Source organism: Silene latifolia, chromosome 3, assembly GCF_048544455.1.
Source record: "Silene latifolia isolate original U9 population chromosome 3, ASM4854445v1, whole genome shotgun sequence".
Lineage (NCBI taxonomy): Eukaryota > Viridiplantae > Streptophyta > Magnoliopsida > Caryophyllales > Caryophyllaceae > Silene > Silene latifolia.
Genome location: NC_133528.1, coordinates 6,638,160 through 6,649,746, shown reverse-complemented (window position 1 = coordinate 6,649,746; position 11,587 = coordinate 6,638,160).

Below are 11,587 nucleotides of genomic sequence, written 5' to 3'. Positions count from 1 at the left end.
TCAAAGTCTGCAACACGATCCTCAGATGCTCCTCATGCTCCTCCTTAGTCTTAGAGTAGACTAAGATGTCATCGATAAACATCACCACAAACTTGTCCAAAAACTGTCTGAAGATTCTGTTCATCAAATCCATAAACACGGCCGGTGCGTTAGATAACCCAAACGGCATCACCACATACTCATAATGACCATACCTCGACGTGAAAGTTGTCTTTGGTATGTCCACCTCTCTAATCTTCACCTGATGGTACCCCGACCTCAAATCAATCTTGGAAAAGACTGATGCACCAATCAACTGATCAAACAGGTCATCTATCCTTGGCAAAGGATACTTGTTCTTCACCGTCACTTGGTTCAACTCTCTGTAATCTATGCATAACCTCAAACTCCCATCTTTCTTCTTCACGAAAAGAACTGGTGCTCCCCACGGCGATACACTAGGTCTAATGTATCCCTTCTCTATCAGATCATCTAACTGTTTCCTGAGCTCCTCCATCTCCTTAGGACCCATCCGGTACGGTGCCTTAGAGATTGGCCCCGTCCCCGGTTTCAACTCAACGGTGAAATCTATCTCCCTCTTCGGTGGCAACCCAGGAATCTCCTCTGGAAAAACATCTGCAAACTCTCCCACCACTGGTATCTCATCAACTGTCGGACTCTCTATCCGGTCAACTCTCACATGGCACAAGATCAAAGGACATCCCTTCCTCAAATAAGACTTCAAAGTGACAGCTGCAATCAACTTAACTTTGGGTTTGACCATAAACCCACGATAAGACACACTAACACCCTTAGGTCCTCTCAAAGACACTTTCTTTTGATGACAGTCTATCTTAGCTTTATACTTTCCCAGCCAATCCATCCCGACTATCATCTCAAAACCATTAAAAGGAAACTCTAGCAAGTCTACAGGTAGATCAACTTGCCCAACTATCATAGACACATCTCTAAACAACCTCCCACACGATACAGACTCACCCGAAGGTATAAAAACTTTCTCACTAACAGACTCATATACTCTCAAACCCAACCGTTCAACATGACTCGAAGATACAAACGACTGAGAAGCCCCCGAATCAAACAAAACAAAGGTATGAATACCGTTAACAAGAAAAGTACCAGTGATAACATGTGCATCCTCCTCAGCTGCTTTCTTGTCCATCATGAACAGCTTTCCACTAGTCTTCTGTCCACCTCCCTGGACAGTACTGGCTGATGTGGTCGGCTTAGCACCCGACCCCTTATTGTTGTTGTTGTTCGTAGCTGGTTTCTGATAAGAGTTACCGCCATTGCGGTTACCTCCACCCTGATAGCTCTGACTTCCCCGGTTAGACCATGACCCACCTGGTCTGTTGCTCGCATAACTCTGTGCAGGTCCCTGAGAATAGCTCCCCCGAACCGTTCCCTGAAAAGCTCCAGGCATACTCGTACACTCATGTCTCTTGTGGCCTACACCGCCACAACCATAACAGGTCATTCCCCAACTACCACTACTACTCACACGGTGTCACGGTCCGATACTTTAGCCGAACCGTGGCGCGCACCCTTGCCCGAATCTAGGCAAGATGCAAGCGACAAGCTCTTCGGACTAGTGAAGGATCACTCACTAGCACGATACTCGGGTCTCGGCAACACACGACAGGATTGCAACGAGAGCGTCAAGCACTAGTGTTTGTCAAGCACTAGGCATTCGTAATCGGTCTCGGGGGTGTGAGTCGGGATCCTAGTGTCGATCCCACAAACACGGCTTGTTAGAAAAGTGAAGGCTAAAAGTCGTTCACAACAAAGCAACAACAAGCAATAAGAGGGAAATTTGATTATTACATCCTGGTAGCAGGAAACATTGAATTTACAAGTTTAGTTCAGAATAGCGATATACCTATTTATGGAAACCTATTCTAAAACTACTAAGAAAATACTTACTACAAATGTACAAGGGAAGTGAAAATTACATAAGCATAAATCTAAGGGTTCAAGTGTGCGGATCGTCACACTCTCCCCCACCTAATCTGTTGCCGCCCTCGGCAACGTCGTAGTCTTGAATGCTGCTTCAGTGAGACGTCTTACTTGAGGTTTGGTTGTCCATGTTGTGTTGGGATTTGGCTTTCTCTGCACTCCGGCTTGTGGGCGAGCTTCTGACCACACAATGATCGGCCTCATCGTCCCTTCAAGGATAGACTGAAGTTCCTTGACATGGAAGTTGCCGAACATCATGTTCTCCAAGTCCACTCCTCGCTCCTTGTCTTCCGGAACATTCCACTTTGCCGTTGTCCGAGTAAACATCTCTCGGGGTCTCTCCAAACACTTGCTCCCCTGGACCTTCCCTTTGTCTATCTTCACTGCGGTACCTGCGTTCAAGGACATGTAAGATCTCCAGGACGCCGAATCAGCATTTCGGCGCGGCCCCCTGATGGTACGAGGCCTTCTCTCTTGGGTCGACTGACCCGCAAACCAGGACGTCGATTCAGCACATCGACGCGGCCCCCTGATGGTATGAGGCCTTATCTCTTGGGTCGACTGACCCGCAAACCAGGACGTCGATTCAGCACATCGACGCGGCCCCCTGATGGTATGAGGCCTACTTCTTTGGGCATCTCGGCCCTCATTGTCTACTCCTCGGTGAGGGGGTAGACTCTTCTTTCATCCCCCAGGCCACTTAGCATCGTAGTTAGCCTGGGTCTTGTTCGCCCTCGGCTCCACCGAACCTTTAGGCATTCTCCAAGGTCGCATCCCTTGTTTCGGCGTCGGTATCACCCTCATAGCCGAAATTCGATGCTGCCCCTTGTCTTAGTCGCCGTCTACCGTATTCACTACGATAGACCCCATTAGTAGCATCGATCCGTCACTTGGTTTCAATACTACTAATGCTTTCTGAAAGAACTGCATCCCGAGTACTAACTTGAAGTCATCCAGCGGAACGGTGGTGAAGTCGAGCTCCCCTGCCCACTCACCCACTTGGACCGCGACCTTCTTAGCCACTCCTTGGACGCGTCTCATTTTCCTATTGACCGGCTTCAGGCAGCTGTTAGCATCCCGCAGAACTAGCCCCAACCGATCCGCTTCCTCTTTCGTAACAAAGTTATGGGAGGCGCCCGAGTCGATCAAGGCTCGTGCTTGCTTCCCATTCACCATCAAGTCCACGTACATGAGCCCGTTGGATTTCTTGGCGGAGGAATCTTCGTATTTCCCCATCGCGCTGATCCGTTGGAGTGAGCCCATCCGTGGTTGGTCTTCACCATCACTCGAGTCTTCGTTACACTCTTGGTGATAGTCGGCCAACGCCCCATCAAGACGTTCTTGAGCCCCTTTCGGCATCTGCTTGAACATGGCATTGAACTCCGCTTTGTTCGGACAATCGGCCATCTTGTGAGGACCCTTGCACACAAAACACGCGAACGGTCTCTTCGTTGTGGAAGCGAGAGAGTTTCCCGCCTTAGAAGACGAGCTTGAGGGCGAGTTTGTAGTGCTCGCCGATTGGGCTTGACTTCCTTGTGAGCGGAACCGACTGTTCCCAACTGAAATGGCGCTGTTTTGTGGCCTTTGTCCATTGTACCCACTTTGTGATGCACCCATATTCCCCGTTGGTGCCACAACTCTTGGTGCCTCTCGCTCTCCGTGAAAGTCGAGTAGGCGCTCCGCAGCCGATATGGCCGAAGACAGAGTTTTGGGATTCTGCCTCATGACCTCTTGTTTTGCCCACCTCTTCAACCCGTCAATGAACTCGAATGTCCTATCCGTCTCGGACATTTCGCTAATCTCGAGCATGCACGCTGAGAATTCCCTCACATATTCCCGGATTGATTTGGTGTGCTTGATCTCCTTCAACTTCTTCCAAGCAACAAACTCCGTGTTCTCGGGGTAGAAGTGATCCTTCAAGATCCTCTTGAAGTCGGCCCACGATGTCACCGTAATCGTGCCCGCATCGATTTCCTTGTACCTAGCCCTCCACCACATCTTGGCATCGTCGACTAGATACATGCTTGCCGTGACAACTTCCGCGTCTTCGTCGAGCCCACTTACTCGGAAGTATTGCTCCATATCGAAGATAAAGTTATCGACCGCTTTCGAATCCCTCGCCCCATCGTAGGCACGAGGTGGAGGTGCCTTCACCTTATGGCTCCCCACAGATTTCCCGTCATTGGCCACCGCTTTCACGAGCGTGGCACAAGTGTTCTCTAACATCTCGACCTTTCGATGCAGATGATTGATCTCTTCCTCCCGATCACCGGGGATCGCATCACCGATCGCTTGGATGCGGGTATTCAACCCGTCCACCTTCGTCTCGAGTTCACAAACCGTCTTTTGCAACTCCTCGAGGCTCGCGGCCATCCGCCTAACGATGCCCTCGAGTTTTGGAAGCTTGACGTCGAATGATTCCTCTAAGGCACCCACTCGGTCCTCGATTGTATCGCCCATTTTCTCGATCTCGATGAACAAATGCGGCTTGCAGACGCCCGTCCGAAGACCGGGCTCTGATACCAAATGTCACGGTCCGATACTTTAGCCGAACCGTGGCGCGCACCCTTGCCCGAATCTAGGCAAGATGCAAGCGACAAGCTCTTCGGACTAGTGAAGGATCACTCACTAGCACGATACTCGGGTCTCGGCAACACACGACAGGATTGCAACGAGAGCGTCAAGCACTAGTGTTTGTCAAGCACTAGGCATTCGTAATCGGTCTCGGGGGTGTGAGTCGGGATCCTAGTGTCGATCCCACAAACACGGCTTGTTAGAAAAGTGAAGGCTAAAAGTCGTTCACAACAAAGCAACAACAAGCAATACGAAGGCACAAGGTAGGAAGCAGATTTTCATTCACTAGTACTCCCTAAAGAGGGAAATTTGATTATTACATCCTGGTAGCAGGAAACATTGAATTTACAAGTTTAGTTCAGAATAGCGATATACCTATTTATGGAAACCTATTCTAAAACTACTAAGAAAATACTTACTACAAATGTACAAGGGAAGTGAAAATTACATAAGCATAAATCTAAGGGTTCAAGTGTGCGGATCGTCACACACGGCCACGCCCAAAGGAAGCCCCAGCACTGAACCCTGACCCAGAAGAAAACCCCTTAGCTTGATTGTGGTTGCCTTTCTTGTGACTAGATTGGCCTCCACTCTCACTCTCAGCCTTTCTTTTCTCAACACCCGCTCTCTCCTGAGCCATCTCCACTAACCTCTCAGCTCTCCCAGCTCTCTCATAAGCTTCCTTAACATCAGTAAGGACTCCTACAGGTAGCTTATCCATGATCTTAGGGGTCAACCCCCTCTCAAACCTCAGCGCCAGGTTCTCCTCACTCAAACCCATATCCTCAGCATACCTAGACTTCTCATTAAACTGCTTGTAGTACTCAGCCACAGACATGTCAGATGTCATCTTAAACCCATGAAACTCCTCTCTCAGCTTACTCCTCACATGTTCCGGTACAAACTTTTTCCTCATAGCCCTACGAAACTCATCCCAAGGTATAGCAGGTAAACCCTGGTTAGCATACAACTCTCTGGCACTCACCTTCACCTTATCCCACCACTCACCAGCTGCTTCCCTCAGGTAGAACGCAGCTTGCTCTACTCTCATCGCATCAGGACAGTGAACTAGGTCTAGAATATTCTCCATCTCACGATGCCAGTTGTCAAGAAGATTTGGTTCCCCGGTCCCCTTGTACTCTTTTGGGTTGAACCTAGCTATGTAAAGGCTGATCTTAGAGTGATCAACCTCCTTATCCTTATTCACTTTCTTTAAGGCCTCAGTAAGAGCATCTTGGTGCTCCAACATCTTAACGATATCATCCATATTCATGGTCTCAGCTCTCGCATAGTAAGCATTTTTCTTGGGCGGCATCTTGAAACTATATAAGAAAGGGTAGACAAAAACATACGCATTATAACCCCAAAACACGAAAACTGACTGCCCAGAACCTACTCGATCGAGTGCCCAAACCTACTCGATCGAGTAATAGGCTACTCGATCGAGTGCCCACCATACTCGATCGAGTGCCCCGACATCAGACCCCAAACAGACCTTCTGATCTCTAACATACTCGACCGAGTAGGCAGACTACTCGATCGAGTGACACCCTACTCGATCGAGTACCCTAGATACTCGATCGAGTACCCAAAAACTCGATTCTGGTTGCAAAATCGCCAAATACCCACTCGATCAAGTCAGTCCCACTCGATCGAGTCATGCTAACTCGAATATGCTAACCGCATGTTATAACATACCCCAACATATAAAACAACTTTGTAAACACAACATTATATCATAGTTAGGTATACTATGCTACTCAACTCTTCATATGATTAACAAACAACTATATCATGTTATCAAATGCCACATAGTAAACACCCAACATGCTTCTCATTCCAACAACAGTTCTATATATCTCATTCATCTTTCATTCATATATCAATTCTCTACTCCAAACATCCAACAATTACGACATACTTCATCACATCCACACACAAGTTGACAAACAACACATACGACTTGACATGCACCCCCCATGTGACCGGTTCAAAATTGTAGGGCGAGTTCGCGACTTTAGGACGTCTCCCAAGCCTTTGCATTAGCTCCTACAACCTTTACCCCGGGTTCATTTTAATTGACTCCCTATATTCATTGGGTTCATTGGTTACAGGTTTCAGGATCGTCGCTCTGATACCATTTTGTAACACCCCCATACTCCAAGTGCCTTACCAGGACCACCCAGGTATAAGGGTATTACCATCTCGGTTACCCGAGGCAATGATAATCAAATAAACAATAATGAAACAACATTTAAATAGTAATACTTTAGTGAAAGGTTACAATCCAAAAACCAAACCAAAATACGTTTACATGTTCTCAAACCAACTGTCTACTGATCTAACTGAAATGTATATGAAAACTACTAAGCTACAAATGAAGACTTCTATCATCGATCGTGGCACATCCCGGCTATCCCAAGACTCAACTCATACCTGCTCAATATCTCGCTCACCATCCCCGAATGGATCACCGCAGGTTTTAAAAACAATAACCGGGGTCAGTACTATTTACATAAATTATATAACCAACAGAACAGTAACCAAAACAGCTCATACAATCATACACAATCATACACAATCATTCACTCCACTCCATCTCCGTCACCGACTGTCCACTGGACCACCACGCGATGGGGGACCGCAGGCCGTACCCACCAAATCCCCGCTCATCATACCGAGCGATAACCCCGTCCCATTAATGTGCACATCCCCTTCCGTGGCGGGTTCCACGAAGGGCGAAACTAGGGCGTGAAGCCACTCTCAAGTGACTTCACTCGGTAGAGAACGCATCTCGAGAACCACAGACAAACAATCACAATATCAACAATCGTCTGAATCTATCAACAATGTATAAGCACAACCGTCAATCAATCAATCACACTAATTACGTAACAATCACCACACATTATGTAAATAATACGAGTAGGGAAACCCTACCGGAAAGCACAACAATCGACGATCTCACAAATTGATATCAAAAAGCTTCCTCTACGAATCCTCCTCCTAATATACAAACACATAATCACTACCATGCACATGACACAACAAAACCCCCAATTCCCAATATTAGGGTTTAACTAACTTTGAAGAAACATCATAAAAACGGTATATAGGTCTTACCCTCGACGCAAAGATCACAACGGTGTAAAGAAAGGTGAAATCCGACCTTCCAAGCTCCGGGATTTGCCAACAATGCGATTAAAGCTAATAACGTAGTTTGCTTTCTCTTCTCACGGTGATTAGGTTTTGAAAAGTGATTTAGGAACAATGACGGAAGTATTATATACTCTAATCGCATTATTAACAAAACCCGAGAAAACAACCCCAGAAATGGCTACTCGATCGAGTAGCTAAGGTACTCGATCGAGTGCCCCCTTACTCGATCGAGTACCCAAGTTACTCGATCGAGTACCCAACAGGTCAGAAACTATTTTATTCCGCAACACTCCCTTACTCGACAGAGTAAGACCTACTCGATAGAGTACCCCAAGACTCATAAATACGTAGTATTACAATTGCAGCCATCAATAAATGGGAACTTCACCAAATGGACGTACATAACGCTGGTTCATCCTCCTTGGTGGGTCACCTATATCATGGAAAACAAAAAAGCAACATACGGTGTCTCTATCATCCGCTGAGGCCGAATATAGGTCCATGGGTAATATCGTGTGTGAGTTGAAATGGCTCAAGGGTTTGCTTCTCAGTTTGGATGTGGTGGTGCCACTTCCTATGCACGTTTATAGTTACAGTCAGTCGGCCATTGGACCTGCCCATAATCCCGTATATCATGAGCGCACAAAGCATATTGAGATTGATTGTCACTTTGTGCGTGACGCAATTACAGACGGTTTAATAACAACGAAACACGTCTCCGCCACCGCGCAACTGGCTGATATCTTCACAAAGGCATTGGGAGCTCCACAATTTCTCCATCTTCTTGGCAAGCTGGGCACTCTCGACCTTCATGCTCCAGCTTGAGGGGGGTGTTACGGAAAAGATATTATAGGATAATATTGTTAGCATAATTGATTCTATGGCCTTATTATTAGTTGCATATCAATATTGTTTCATATTTACTAGGTCAATATTGTTGCCGGTGTACGCTACTTCAGGCATTTGCCTAACCTAATGCAAGACACACTTCACTCTCAAATCAATATTATCAAAATGACATAAAGCACATAACACGTCATCATCCTTTAGGCAAAAGACGTGATGTATACTTGTACTCCGTATCTTGTATCATCATGGTTTGTTTCTACAGAGTGGCATATAATCATTGCAAAGAACAGTGTCATTAATTAAGAGATGTGCTTTTTAACATACGAATTTTACTCTTTCACATGCAGTTTTTATGATTTTACCCTTATTATTTTTTTCTTCTCCCTAACTCAGACCAATTAACCCACTCCTTTCTTTCCTTCTGTCCGGCGTACCCTCCCTCCGACGTACCATCCCTCCGGCATACCTTGGCTGCCATGACAGTTGCACTACTCTTGATGGGTCTATTCTACCAGACTTAATCAAGCTACTTAACTGTACAAGAACTTCCTGGTTCTCACATCTACTCCTCAATTCATTTCGACTACAACACGAATCACAACAATTAAAAAGCTATAATGACCATTCAAATTCAAATACATTTACATTGTAAAAATTGCAAGCAACAATAAGCCCTTTATCTCTTTCAATTAGTCTTGCTGAAGACGGGTCGGAGCAAGTGACGGATAATGTCACTCATAAAACGAATAGGGGGACAAGGTGGGGGCACCCCCACGTGCTTCTCTCTCTCCTCTATTTGGGTCATTTGTGAGGGAAAATGGTATCCGTCACTCAAAAGTGACGGATACGTGTCGTCACAAATGAGATTTTGTGTATCTCAATCTTTTCTATGAAGTCATGTTCTCCGTGCATCTGCTAAGACCACCCCCAAACAAGGTCAATTGGGGGGGTCAATTTGTAGAAGGTCACATTAATCCTTAGTTAAAAAAAAATTAGGGGTGATCAAGGTGAGTAAACGTCAATTTGTGACCCTTATTGGCTCAAATTGACCTCCTTTGTGACCCAATAGGTGTCACTCTGTGGTTGGTTGTTCAATTTTTTTTTTTTGCTTTTCTTTTTATTATGTAGAATTAGTTTGGAACTTTTAGAATTATTTATTTTCATGTTTTTTTATCTTATTTATGCGATTTTTTTTTAATTATATTTGCGGTTTTTTTTTTTGTTGTCAATAAAATCGTCTTTTCAATTTTTAAATTTTAACAATGTTATTTGAGTAATTTTTTTTCCAGTAGTGTATCCCATTAAATTAATATTTAACATATTGGACTACTTTTATTTTATGAAAAATACAAAAATAACTTGCGTATATTTACTTATTTAGTTAGTAAATAATGATGGAAAAAGTAAGAGAGAGGTTTTAGTGAGGTAGAGAATGTGGGAAATGATAAAGTGAAAAATAATTGGATTAATTGACCCAGGTCGTGACCTTCTGCTTGGGAGGGTGAAATGGGTCAAGTTAATAAGGGGTGATTAAGAGTAAAAATTCTGATTGACCCGATTAAGTCGACCTTTTGCTTGGGGATGGTCTAATAGACATTCACTTTATCCAAACCACGCACGAACTAGAAGAAGAAAGTGCCAACTGGCATTTTAGTAAAATTATCCCCCATTCCCAGCCACCGCGAAATCACACAACTCAACAAACCCTAATTTCATTATTTGACAAACAAATTAAATTTGATTAGATTAATAAAACTGAATAAATAATATTAATAATTGATAAATAAGTAAATTATCTCATTAATTGGAGAATTATGGTTCATTGTTCAATTGAAAGTTTGAAACAATTAGATTAGGTCTTTAGGAAAAATTTGATCTAAGAGTTCATTTACTTAGTTGTAAGTAAGAAGGGTATTAAATGAAAATATAATGAAAAAGTGTATGTGAAAGAGTAAAAAACTTAAATTTGATCTAAGAGTTCATTTAATTAAGATCAGCTTAATCTCGTTTTGTTTAGTTCACTTTATTAGATTAATATAACTAAGAATACGTAAATTAACCTTTAGGTAGTTAAGTTTATGAAGTTAGCTTTAATTAAATTCCTTTAGTTAAGTTATGTTTTAGAAAAATAATTTGAATAACCCACAAATTCAAGTCTTATACTTTGAATCTTTTGAACCCAGCAAACACATGCTTTGTTCAAGTCACTTGCTATTTTAGGCAAAAAAATACAGTATTGACTTCAGAAACTATGACAAACTATAAATAGCAAAAAGTAGGACTTGTAAAATAAATGCGCCATTGAACTCACCCACATACCATTGTAAGAAAAACCAACATCATAGCTAGGCCTTGAATTTATCTACAATTACTAGATATAAGTCGATGTATATAAATTCTCATTTGTGACGGACCATTTTTCGTGACAAATTGTAACAAAGCAAATGTGACCATTTTAATGAGAAAATGTGACCATTACTTGATAGGTGACATTTTATGATTGATTAGTTTTTATAATAAGTGGCCACAATTTACCAACTCGTCAATGTAATAGCAAAACTTAAATTTAAGGGATTGTCATAATTACATCTGCAAGTTTTTAAACGTTGCTTTGAAAAATAGTACAAGACCATGTCTAGTAATATAGGAGTAGTAGTTACTGCAATAAGCACAAAATACAGAGTAGTTCGGCAGAATAGAACAGGTTTATTTAGGGAAACAAAAACTGGCAGTAAAAGATGAGAGCAAAATAATGGAACAAAAATAGTGTGTGTGGTACACAGCACAATAAAAATGAGCTGTGCATTACATTCATAGAAAATGAAGAGGTCTCAGCATACTCTAGTCAGTCTAATGAGTAATGACAAAATGTCAGAAAGGAAGATGGATATTTGATCCACCATGATTTTATGATTTAATTATATTTCTCATCTCACCTTATTTACCATGGTTAAAACTTAAAACACAAATTTCACAATAAGACGGTTTCCTTTATTCATAAGACATTTAACCTATTTCTAATGAGTAATGACAAATTGTCAGAAAGAAG